The sequence below is a fragment of the Notolabrus celidotus genome, chromosome 21, assembly GCF_009762535.1.
Source record: "Notolabrus celidotus isolate fNotCel1 chromosome 21, fNotCel1.pri, whole genome shotgun sequence".
Classification (NCBI taxonomy): domain Eukaryota; kingdom Metazoa; phylum Chordata; class Actinopteri; order Labriformes; family Labridae; genus Notolabrus; species Notolabrus celidotus.
Window position 1 is genome coordinate 7,006,740 of NC_048292.1, and position 12,941 is coordinate 7,019,680.

Consider the following 12,941-nt stretch of genomic DNA (forward strand, 5'->3'; position numbering starts at 1 on the left):
GTCTCAATCAATTCATCAATATGTATTTGTATAGTGCCAAATCACAACAAATGTTATCTCAAGAAGCTAAGATCCAGTCCCCTCTTAGTGACAGGACTGGATCTTATCTTAATCCACCATGAGCAATGCACCTTGCAGTATTTAGCTAGTTACAGCGGCAAGGAAAATCTTCCTTTTAAACAGGCAGAAACCTTGAGCAGGACCAGACTCCTGTGGAATAGGATCCCAGTGTGTCAGTGACCCAGTTCCCCCGGCAGTCTAACCTACGAGACAAGGGAGCTCAGGGACTCCAGAAAGGTCTATGGTTAGTAACTTTAATGGGACAGGAAGAGTTAAAGTAAGAGACAGGCAGACAGAGGAGAGAGAGGGAGAAAGACAGGATCCCAGTGTGTCAGTCTGAGCCTATAGCAGCATAACTAAGAGCTGGTCCAAGCCTGATCCAGCTCTGACTATAAGCCTTATCAAGAGGAAAGTTTTAAGCCTACTCTTAAAAGTAGAGAGGGTGTCTGCCTCCTGGACTCTGACTGGTAGATGATTCCAAAGGGAGAGGGGCCTGATAACCGAAGGTTCTACCTCCCATACTACTTTTAGAGACTTTAAAAGCAGGCCTGCATGTTGGGAGCGTAGCCTTCTAGAGGGGTAATAGGGCACGATGAGCTCTTTAAGATATAAAGATGCCTGACCATTAAGAGCTTTGTAGGTTAGATGAAGGATTTTAAATTATAGTCTAGATTTTATGGGGATTCAGTGTAGAGAAGCCATGTTTTTTATATATATATTTTATGAAGTTTACAGTTAAAATAAATTAAAATGTCACATTTGATCTGATTTTACCTTTATGACAAAGTTAAGGATATTGAGAAAGTGATTGTCCTTGCAGAAACTTAGACTCACATAAAGTGTGTTTTGAGTATACAAATATCTTTCCTAAAAGGTAGAAAGCTAGGTAATTAGCCTTTCCCTTTCCAGGAGGCATGTTCTGTTTAAATTAGTATAAAGAATTCACATTTGTTGGTCTACAGCAGGGGTTCTCAAAATGTTCAGCCCACTACCCTCTTACATTTAAATGCCAAAGAGTCATCTGGCAAAAAGACAGGCAGAAAACTCATTACATTTTCTATTTTCAAGGTTTTATTTCAAGTGTAGCTACTATTCCTGTCAATATTTTTTTTACTATAAGGGGTAAAATGTACAATTTTTAGATAACTTAAAAAAAAACATTCTAGAAGACATCTCACAGCCTCCCATTTGTCCCCCAAGGGGGTCCCGACCCACACATTGGGAACCCCTGGTCTAAAGTGTCCCCCCCCCCCCCCCCCCAAAAAAAAAGGTTTCCTGAGAGAATAGAAGAATGTTAAAATGAAAACAGCAGCTTGATTAATACAAGCTCAAAGTTCAATGTTTTCAGCTGTGTTTCAGGAGTTTGTCCACAAGGGGGCGCCAGGTGCTAAATGAAGCTGAACATCCAGGAAGGTAGGTAAACTGAACCAAATACACTGATGTGCTGGGAAATTTGGACACCTCAAGTAAAGTGATTACAGTGCCATGTCTGTATTTAAGGTTGGTTTTAGTATTTTTTCAACATTTCTAAAGCATTTTAGTTAGCTGATTTTCTAAAACTGTCCACATATCTAACAAATCAACGTATTGGCATTTCATTACAGATTTTGCAACCCCACAGCAGCTGAGTGTGATGACACAGGGAAAGACATAGTGTTTAATGGAGACACAAAGCTGCAAGAGGAGGACTGTTTACAGCCTGGAGGTAAAGATGTACACGCACACACACTATAAACAAATACAGAAACACAATACAGCTTTAAGGTGAGAGCAATAAAGATTTTATGTGGTGATAAAATCTGCCGCAGAGCTCAGCAGAGAAGAAGAACGAGACTTGTGTTGAATTTCAATCTGAAGAACTCGGAGCTGAAGAGGAGGATGAGGAGGAAGATGCTGCAACAATATGGTAACATGTTTGATTTACATTTGAGGATAGTTTCAGACTCATGAACAAACATAAAAATATATCATAGAGGTAAAATAGTCTGTTAGGAAAAAATGGCTTGAGAGGAAAAATGCTAAATGCCAAACTCAAAATGACACAAACACACAATTTGCATTATTTAATGGAAATGTTAAAGATAAGGTACAATAGGAACAAGCTAAAACAACTAAAATGCTAGAAACCACTAGGTCTAATTACTTCTGTACAACCAAACATCTGACTTAAGTTCAACAACATAAACTTTGGAGGAGTTTAAAATGCATTTGTTGGGATAAATTGTACATTTGCACATATAAGATGATCAGTATTAGGTTTAAAATTGCATCTAAAGCTAAAAGAAGGAATCCACAAGTCACATCAGAGAAGCATTTTGATAACAGATATGACTTTTCTCTCTTCTTAAAAGTGACAGTTTTCTTATTATCTTCAACGCACATGAGATGAAGTTGAATATTTCTAAATTCTGGACTGTTAGTCAGAAAAATAATACATTTTCTGATTTTAAATTTGGCCCTTTTTAGTGATTAAACAAATGAGTCTTAAAAAATCTTGTGCTTTTGTCTTGAATTTCCTCCTCGTTTATCAAATATGTCTGTATCGTTTCACTTGTGTCCTTCCTTTGGTTTAGTTTTTATAGAGCCTTTGTAATCTTCAGAGCACAGTTACATAACCGACTGAAATAATCTGAAATAAAGTGCAACAAAGAGTGTGAGAGTGAGTGGGCGAAGGTGCAAAATTTAACTCAAGCTTCACTTTTCTTTAATAACTCGTCGTGCTTTCATTCTGAAGCAGAACCAAAAAAAAAAAACAGAATGTACTCTAATTTTCAGTCGACATAGTATGTCAACAGAAATTTTACAAATTATACAAAAGTAAAAATTATGACAATTTAACTCAAATTGACTGCAAAAATATGAAATCATTATTCCCATGGTTCATTTTTTACTTTTTAGCTAGCTGTGTTAAACACTTAACTCTGATTGGTCGAAACTCCATAATAACGTTGATTAATCATCAACAACAAAAGTAACACCAGGGACGACTCGATCACACATGTTGTATCAAATCAGCCCATGTTAGGCAGCCTGACACATTCCCCCTCTGCCTGTTGACACTGTAACAAAAACATAAGTGTCTTTAAGGTTAGCCTTGGGAGTGGGGGAGTCATGAAGGTTAGCGACACAGATGTAAGAGCTGAAATCCTGTTCACCATGTTTAACATTATCTTCAGTGGAAATGTTTTAACTTGACACAGCTTAATTTTAATTTGTGGCCTACAATGATGCCGATAAGAATCCGTTGCCTTGTAATTGTTACTGATCGTGGAATCTGAGGGTCTTCATTTTTAAGTTGAATAAATAAATCAGTTTTAGATCAATAAAATCATCTTTAAATCTACTATTTTATGTTTTACGTTGATAGCTTACAGCCAAATTCCACCAGATCCATGTCCAGTCCGTCTCCGATCCGTCACGGCACCGGATCTGATAGGTTTCTATTCTAGTCAATGTGTTAACTTCCACTGGATCTGCTCCATTTGGATACGCAAGACTTCTATTTTTGCCGGATGCCAGAGCACGACGCATAAATCACCACAGAGCAGATTGAGCGGGACAGGAAGTCAGGCGCTAAACCAAAATGAAAACACGCCGTTCATTTTCAGAATAAAACACTCTGTGTTATCATTAGATCATTTTTTAACTTAACTATGACAACAAACCGTCATGATGAGCGGAGCCAGGCCTGGAGTCATCAAGTCAGAGGTTTTCAGAGGACCATAAAGACAACATGGATGAGGAGAGGAGGAGGATAATTCTTGATTCAGTGATTAAAGCGGGAAAACCTCGGTCACATGACTCCAGCTGTCCAGCGGTCCTGCTCCGAAAACGCAACCGGTGGGTGTTGATGGGCGAGAGCACGGATCTGGTGGAAGTCCCGTGTTAGTATTAAGCTGGGCGTGTGGTTACACTTCATGTCAGATTCCATGCCACCCTGGAAGTGGTTCCAATTTACACAACCACCTGATCACTATATATTCTCTTACACATGACATCATAACTAAGATAAGGTTATAAAAGTACCAATATATCCCTAAGTTTAAATACAAGAACTTAAGGAAGCAGAAACACAATTACCAACAAGTCAACTGAACAGTCAATAACAAAAAAGTACCCTGAAATCATAAACTGGATTGTAAGAAAGAAATTCATACTGAAAAATAAATAATTATAATGAGAAATAGCAACCGGCTGGTAATGTAGTAGACATAAAATAAACTTCAGAGATCATCAGACGTGGTTTTAGGAATGATTAGTGTAAATGAAACAATCTTTATGTTGAAAAGCTTTTAAAATATGTCCTAATCTCAACATATGTCTCATTCGAACAACAATGAGACAGCGTCTGGTTGTTTCCTGCTTCTGTTTGGAGACAAAGTCTGTCTAAAAAATAGTAAGTTGCCTTAAACCTACGGACTAAAAGACAGATACGCTGCAGAAAAAAAATGCAGATTCACCCTGATGCATTCTCTCCATCAGTGTGCCATTCCATCAGCCCTCGCCTCCATAATGAGGGATATTACAGGCTGTATTTCTCTGTTGATGCTGGGATTTTTCAGCCAAATGTTGCCTCGGCAGCTTCACCACTACTTCTGTTTTTCCAGGACAGCAGGAGCAAATATTGAGCAGCGTAATCGCATCACATGAAGGCTGGTTGGAGGCCAATGATGCCCTTTCTGATCTTTTTTTTTTCCCTAAAAGCCAAAATCCCATCCTCAGAGGCCAAATGTTGATGCTTTTTCAAAAATTTCCTTTTATTCACTTTTCTCACAGAAATTCTTGTTTCTTCTTTCCGCACGCAGTTCGGTGATAATTCTCTGGTGTTTGTGTGTCTGAGTGCTCTGCATGAACACGTGGCCTCCGTGTTCCTCCACGCTCATGTCCATTATTATTTGTAATCTTTTGATCTGCACAGATGATAATAATCCTGCCACATGCCTCCCTGATTACCAATGCATAATGCTGAGGCTTTATCTGGAGCCTTTACATTTATGCAACAGGCTGAGACGAGACACAGCGGAGAGAAAGTACTGAAGATTCTTGGTGCTTGGAGAATATTTTTACTCTAATGTTGTTGAAGTTATTCTGCCTTTGAAATTCATGATTTGACTATTTTAAGCCCAAAAAAACAAGACACCCTTTTTACATAGTTACAGAGTGAAGAAGCTCTCTAAAGGTCATTTTTCATATATTTTTATTTCAGCATTTTAAATGTATGGCTGATTTTTTCATAACGGATTAGAGTGCTGATTATTTTATGAATGAATGTGCAGGTTGTTCAGTCAACTAATTGTCTTATAATAATGACCTCCACCCCTCCCACCACCCACATTTCCCATGAGCTTTTGGTAAAGTCATCAAATTACTTTATTTCCCAGAGTCATAATCTAATATAAATCCTTACTTAATCCCTCACGTAACGTTCTGTACAGTTTCACGTACACAATGAGGAAGTGTCTGTTTCAAGGATCCCCTGTCTGATCATTATTAATGTACATATTTTACAGTCTTTTCAATAAGTTTTTTTTTTCCTAACGTGGTAAATTCAGAGCTAATCTTTATAATCTGATTGCAAACTTTCTTATTTTAGTTTGGTCTGAATGAACTAACCCTAGGCATCTGTTTCAAGTTACCCCCAAGCTTATGTTTAAAGGTAACTTTTATTGTCTGTTTTAAGGTACCCCCAGCACTTTTTTTAATGGAATTTTGGTCTAGCAAATGGTTATGGCTACTAAATGATACACTGTAGCATGTATTAGGTATGTTTTTAGAACCTGTTTCAAGTTACCCCCAAGCTTTTGTTTAAAGGTCACTTTTATTGTCTGTTTTAAGGTACCCCCAGCACTTTTTTGATGTAATTTTGGTCTAGCAAATGGTTATGGCTACTAAATGATACACTGTAGCATGTATTAGGTATGTTTTTAGAACCTGTTTCAAGTTACCCCCAAGCTTTTGTTTAAAGGTCACTTTTATTGGCTATTTTGAGGAACCCTTCAGCACATTTTTTTAAGTATCTTTGAACAGCTAATGGTTATGGCTACTTAAAGTCATCCTGTTGCATCTTATTTGAAGTACACTCTTATATTCAGTTTTGAAGATTTTTTCTACCCCTTTGACATGCAGATAAGCGTGTTTTAAGGTACCATTCACTGCACATGTTGAGCTAATCTGTATCATCTGCTTGAAGGCCAGTTTCAAACTTTCTTACATTAGTTTGGTCGGATTGAAATAACCCTAGGCACCTGTTACATGTAACCCCCAAGCTTATGTTTAAAGGTAACTTTTCCAAATTATTTTAAAGTACCCACAGCACTTTTTTGTAGGTAATTTTGGTCTAGCAAATGGTTATGGCTACTTAAACAGGGTTCCCACTCTTTTCCAGAGATCATTTTCCAGGACATTTTCATTGATGATCAAGCTGGTATGACAGTCTAAATTTAGTTCCTAATTTAGTTCCTAAATAGTCTAATATGTTCCTCTCAGTGGAAGTCTACATTGAAAGACATGTAGTCTATGGCTATCAATGAAATCATCTCTTACATACTTAAAAATGATGGCAAATTGATAATAGAATAATGCAACCACAGATGTACAGGACTTCACTTTATTAGTGCAACCAAGTAACAATGATGGGCAACATCTCAGCTTTCTCTTTTCTCAAAAAATATAAAATGAGCTAAGAAAAAAACAAAAGAGCCTGCAAAGGAATCTGGAAGCTGCCTTACTGAAATAATTAAATAATAATAATGATCAGAGGATCAGTGCTTTAATGACCTATCTGAATGACAAAAATGGCCACAAATGTTTTTCAACTCAACTCAAACTCAAAATATACCTGCTTAATCATGATATTCATCCTGCTAAGTGGTCGATATAAAACAATGCAAATGTCTTGTTTTTTTATTTGTGTTACCGTAAACTCTGAGAAAATCGCACCAGTGTAAAGACGCACTCTGTATTTGAAGATCTCTAAGAGATTTTAAAAAATGTAAACTGTCTTCCTGCATGGCGATGTCATTTATATTGACATGACATTAATAATGTTTGTTTGAGTTTGATTCTGGTTCTGTTTGCCCGAGTTTGGTTCTGGTTCTGTTTGCTAGAGTTGGTTCTGGTTCTGTTTGCTTGAGCTTGGTTCTGGTATGGTTCTGGTTCAATTCTGGTTCGATTCTGGTTCAAGTCTGGTTCGGTTCTGGTACGGTTCTGGTTCGGTTCTTGTATGGTTCCGGTTCGGTTCTGGTTCAGTTCTGGTACGGTTCTGGTTCCGTTCTGGTTCGGGTCTGGTTCGGTTCTGGTTTGGTTCTGGTTCAAGTCAGGTTCGGTTCTGGTACAGTTCTGGTACGGTTCTGGTTCGGTTCTGGTACAGTTCTGGTACGGTTCTGGTTAGGTTCGGTTCTGGTTCGGTTCCGGTTCGGTTCCGGTTCGATTCTGGTTCGGTTCTGGTTCGGTTCCGGTTTGGTTCTGGTTCGGTTCTGGTTCGGTTCTGATTCGGTTTTGGTTCGGTTCTGGTTCGGTTCTGGTTCAAGTCTGGTTTGGTTCTGGTACAGTTCTGGTATGGTTCTGGTTCGGTTCTGGTTCGGATCCGGTTCGATTCTGGTTCAGTTCTGGTTCGTTTCTGGTTCAGTTCTGGTTCGGTTCTGGTTCGGGTCTGGTCCTAACCCTAACCCTAATCCTAATCCTAACCCTAACCCTAATCCTAACCCTAATCCTAACCCTAACCCTAACCCTAATCCTAACCCTAACCCTAACCCTAATCCTAATCCTAACCCTAACCCTAATCCTAACCCTAACCCTAACCCTAACCCTAATCCTAACCCTAATCCTAACCCTAACCCTAATCCTAACTCTAACCCTAATCATAACCCTAACCCTAACCCTAATCCTAACCCTAACCCTAACCCTAATCCTAACTCTAACCCTAACCCTAATCCTAACCCTAACCCTAACCCTAATCCTAACCATAACCCTAATCCTAATCCTAACCCTAACCCTAATCCTAACCCTAACCCTAATCCTAACCCTAACCCTAACCCTAATCACAACCCTAACCCTAACCCTAACCCTAATCACAACCCTAACCCTAACCCTAACCCTAATCCTAACCCTAACCCTAACCCTAATCCTAACCCTAACCCTAATCACAACCCTAACCCTAATCCTAACCCTAACCCTAATCCTAATCCTAATCCTAACCCTAACCCTAATCCTAACCCTAACCCTAACCCTAATCCTAACCCTAATCCTAACCCTAACCCTAACCCTAATCCTAACCCTAACCCTAACCCTAATCCTAATCCTAACCCTAACCCTAATCCTAACCCTAACCCTAACCCTAATCCTAACCCTAATCCTAACCCTAACCCTAATCCTAACTCTAACCCTAATCATAACCCTAACCCTAACCCTAATCCTAACCCTAACCCTAACCCTAATCCTAACTCTAACCCTAACCCTAATCCTAACCCTAACCCTAACCCTAATCCTAACCATAACCCTAATCCTAATCCTAACCCTAACCCTAATCCTAACCCTAACCCTAATCCTAACCCTAACCCTAACCCTAATCACAACCCTAACCCTAACCCTAACCCTAATCACAACCCTAACCCTAACCCTAACCCTAATCCTAACCCTAACCCTAACCCTAATCCTAACCCTAACCCTAATCACAACCCTAACCCTAATCCTAACCCTAACCCTAATCCTAATCCTAATCCTAACCCTAACCCTAATCCTAACCCTAACCCTAACCCTAACCCTAATCCTAACCCTAATCCTAACCCTAACCCTAATCCTAATCCTAACCCTAATCATAACCCTAACCCTAATCCTAACCCTAACCCTAATCACAACCCTAACCCTAACCCTAATCCTAACCCTAATCCTAACCCTAACCCTAACCCTAATCCTAATCCTAACCCTAACCCTAACCCTAATCCTAACCCTAACCCTAACACTAATCCTAACCCTAATCCTAATCCTAACCCTAACCCTAACCCTAATCCTAACCCTAACCCTAATCCTAACCCTAATCATAATCCTAACCCTAACCCTAATCCTAACCCTAATCATAACCCTAACCCTAATCCTAACCCTAACCCTAATCACAACCCTAACCCTAACCCTAATCCTAACCCTAATCACAACCCTAACCCTAACCCTAATCCTAACCCTAACCCTAACCCTAATCCTAACCCTAACCCTAATCATAACCCTAACCCTAATCACAACCCTTACCCTAATCACAACCCTAACCCTAATCCTAACCCTAACCCTAACCCTAACCCTAACCCTAACCCTAACCCTAATCACAAACCTAACCCTAACCCTAATCACAACCCTAACCCTTAACACCATAACAATGGTGTATGCTGTTTTTAATGACACAGCACAATTTTATTATTTACTAGAAATGTATTCAAATTATTTCACGGACCCCCACGCTATGGTTCGCGGACCCCCAGGGGTCCCAGGACCCCACTTTGAGAACAACTGAGCTAGAGTACGGTAATTGAGCCAAATGTACCATAAAACATTAACAATATACCCCCGTTTTCTGTGAATGCATGATTATGAAGTGAAGGAGAAAAGATGTGAAAAAGTTGCGCAGTGTCGCTGTCTTTTCCAGCACAGAGTGCACTCAACTTTCAATGAATGGGGATGTGTTTTGTTAATCGGGTCAGGTCGAGCGCAGCCATGTTGGAATAATTTTCCAGGACTATATGTGATTTTCCAGGACATTTTACTTTTTCTCCCATTTTCCAGGTGTTTTCTAGTACTGGAAAACTGGTCAACTGTTTTCCAGGTTTTCCAGGACGTGTGGGAACCCTGTTAAAGATACCCTTTAGCATCATATTTGAGATACACTTTTATATTCAGTTTTAAAATGTGTTTTTCATCCCTTTGACATACAGATTAAGCCTGATTCAAGGTACCCATGACTTTAGTTTAAATTGACTGTTCAGCTTCTGGTTAAGGGTTTCTCTATTTGTTACATGTGATTGGATCTGATTTTGAGGTTCCTTAAGTGCCTTTTTGAAGATCCCTCTCTTTGTCTGATTTGAGGTACCCTCCAGTGCCAGTCTTGAGATGATCTTTGTAACGTTTGAGGGTCTTTTTTTCGAACTTTCCTACACACTGTAGGTTTGGTCTGATTTAACTTACCATGAGCATCTGGATGAAGGTACTTTTAGACTCATGTCTATAGGTTGACTGTTTTAAGGTACCCTTCAGCACTTTTTTTGGGCTTTCTTTTTTCTAACAGACATGATCTGATTCAAGGTACCCTCCAGCATCTATTTTGTTATATAGTCTTTTATAAGTACTGTGTTTTATCCTTCTAACACGTGGTTGGATTTGTGCTAAGGTTCCTTATAACATCTCTTTCATGGTACCTTTCACAGTCTGTTTCAAGGCACACATAAGTGCTTAAATCAAGGTCTTTTATTTCTAAAATACACAAAGAAAATTTGCTTCTTGTCGATCTATTTTAAACAAAGTGGTAACAGGAAAGCTAGAGCAGCTTTTGCATAAACACTCGGTTGATTTGTGTGTGTTGTCGGTCCTTGGCTTGTCAACAGGTTTGTTTTTTTCACACTCTGGTCTCTTCACTGCTGGTTGAGCAGGAGAGAAATCAATACAGCTCAGTCAGCTCATTGATCACGGAGTCCTTGGAGGCCATTTTTCGGACGACTGGCTGCATCTTTAACTGTGATCAGACTCTATCTCACACCTACATATACACACACACACACACACACACACACAGAAAATATAATGAAACTATCGATCCATGAAAGTAGAAAGTAATAAAGTACAGTAAAGACAATGCATTTTATAGACCAGAATAAAGACAATGAAGAGGATAATAAAAAGACAGAAGACAGTGGTACATTTAGTTTCTAAGACAGATTATAAAATCTTAATGTGTTTAAAACGAAAGTCCTGGAGGATCGATAATGATAATAAAACATGCATTACACAGCATTCAGGATGGGGTAGATTATGCTTAGCACTAGGAGACAGTAGTAATTGTATTTTTTTAAAGGATAGCTCATGTCTTTTGAAACGGGGTCAACAAAACGCTGTTCACGACACAGACAAGAAGAGACTTTTTCATGAGGCAAAGAACACAGGAATAATTTCCACAGATGAGATTGGTCCACAGAGACTAAAGACAGGGAAACCTCTGTGGTTGTTTGGTAAGTTGTTTGATTCATTTATTCATTTAGTGCTTGCTTTTCTGATGGTCGAGGGTCTGGCCGGATTAGTCAGCGTTTTTTTTGTATGATCCTCCTCAGAAAGTCGTACAACAGAGACTCAGCTTCACATTGTTGAGTGTTGATGTTTACATCAGCATATGTAGCCACGCTAATGGGCACATTTTTTACTTCTGTATTGACTCTACGCTAGAGTTACTCCTTAGTGGCCCACGCTGACGTGAGCACTAAATACTTGTGCAATGGAGTTCCAGCATCATTTTGTAATACTCCACCTAAATCAGAGACTGTATAAATAATGGATGTAGTATCCGTGACATCACCCATCTGTTCCTGAGCGCTGTTTTGAAGCCAATCATCGGCGGGAGCCATATTGGAAATGCTGAACTCAACCAAACTTAGTGTGAGGTAAAGAGGCGGAGTTTGAGCCTCCGAGCCAACAGCTATGTGTTCCCGCCTGTCAATCAAGTCAGTCATGTCCTTATTTGAGCAAAAAACGTAATCTTAACATCTTCTTATCTGTCGCGTTATAAAAAAATTCAACCCCGTACAGTGTGTGCTGATAGAGAAATTGGGTACGTAGACCCAAGAAGTTTTTTGAACCAGGCTATAAACATGTTTATTTCTGCTGCAAAGATCGTCTTTTTTTAATGGGTGTGTATGTGGTGTCCTGTGTTTCTGCAGTCAGCCTCAAGTGGACGCTCGTTGAACTGCAGTTTGTAACATTTCCGCATGGGCTTCATATTTTGAGACCGGAGGTTGCCGCTTGACTTAAACACAAGTTGGCAGTATGATTTTGATGCAAAGCTAATCACCTTGCTAACTTCTAGTTTGGCTACATTATCTGCTTGCTTGTGCAAAGGAAAAGGAGTGTGTAATGTTGGAGTTGGAGCTGATAAACGTTGAGCAGCAGTTGATAGTACTGCAAAGATGGATGGAATGTGCAGACGATAAATCAGTGTAGGCAGAGGACGGGAATTATTTCTGCATGTTTGGTAATCTGCTACCTAGCTTACGATGCTACCTAGCTTACGGTCTGCATTTTTCTACACATGGTTACATTTCAAAGAGGTGCATGTCAGGCTTCCCCTTCGATTTATAAATTGGCTCACTTTGCAAGCAGTGTGAACTGTGTGCATATTTTTTTTATTTAACCTTGCCCTCCCCCCTAAAGGTGGTTTGGAAATCCCTGGATAACAGCATTAAGTAAGAACACAAAATCCCTTTTTTGTCTCCACACTGAACAACATTTTGTCATTTCCAAAATGTGTTTTCTTTCATGTGTTGTCTCTTCTTACTGCTGACCCAAACAGCTGATATTAAGTGCTGCGTGTGGAGGTTTTACAGGGCCGATGAGGGCAGTGCTGCATTGTGCCAAAGGAACAGAAGCAGTGAAAGGACTCTGAAAGCAAAACAGACTCTTAGACTGAAATGATTTTTGAATGGATGACTCTTATAAGTGGACACAGTTTGTGGTACTTGTGACCCCCAAAAACACTCCCAAACGCTCCGTGTTAATGAAGACAATGTGGCGTGAAGGAAAGCTCCATTGAGATAGCATCGGGAAAGATCACCTGTAGTTAATCAGTGAGCGTTTGATACTGACTCTGCATGTATCTGATATAAACTGTGATTTTTGTGTCTAGAGAATCCGAGGAT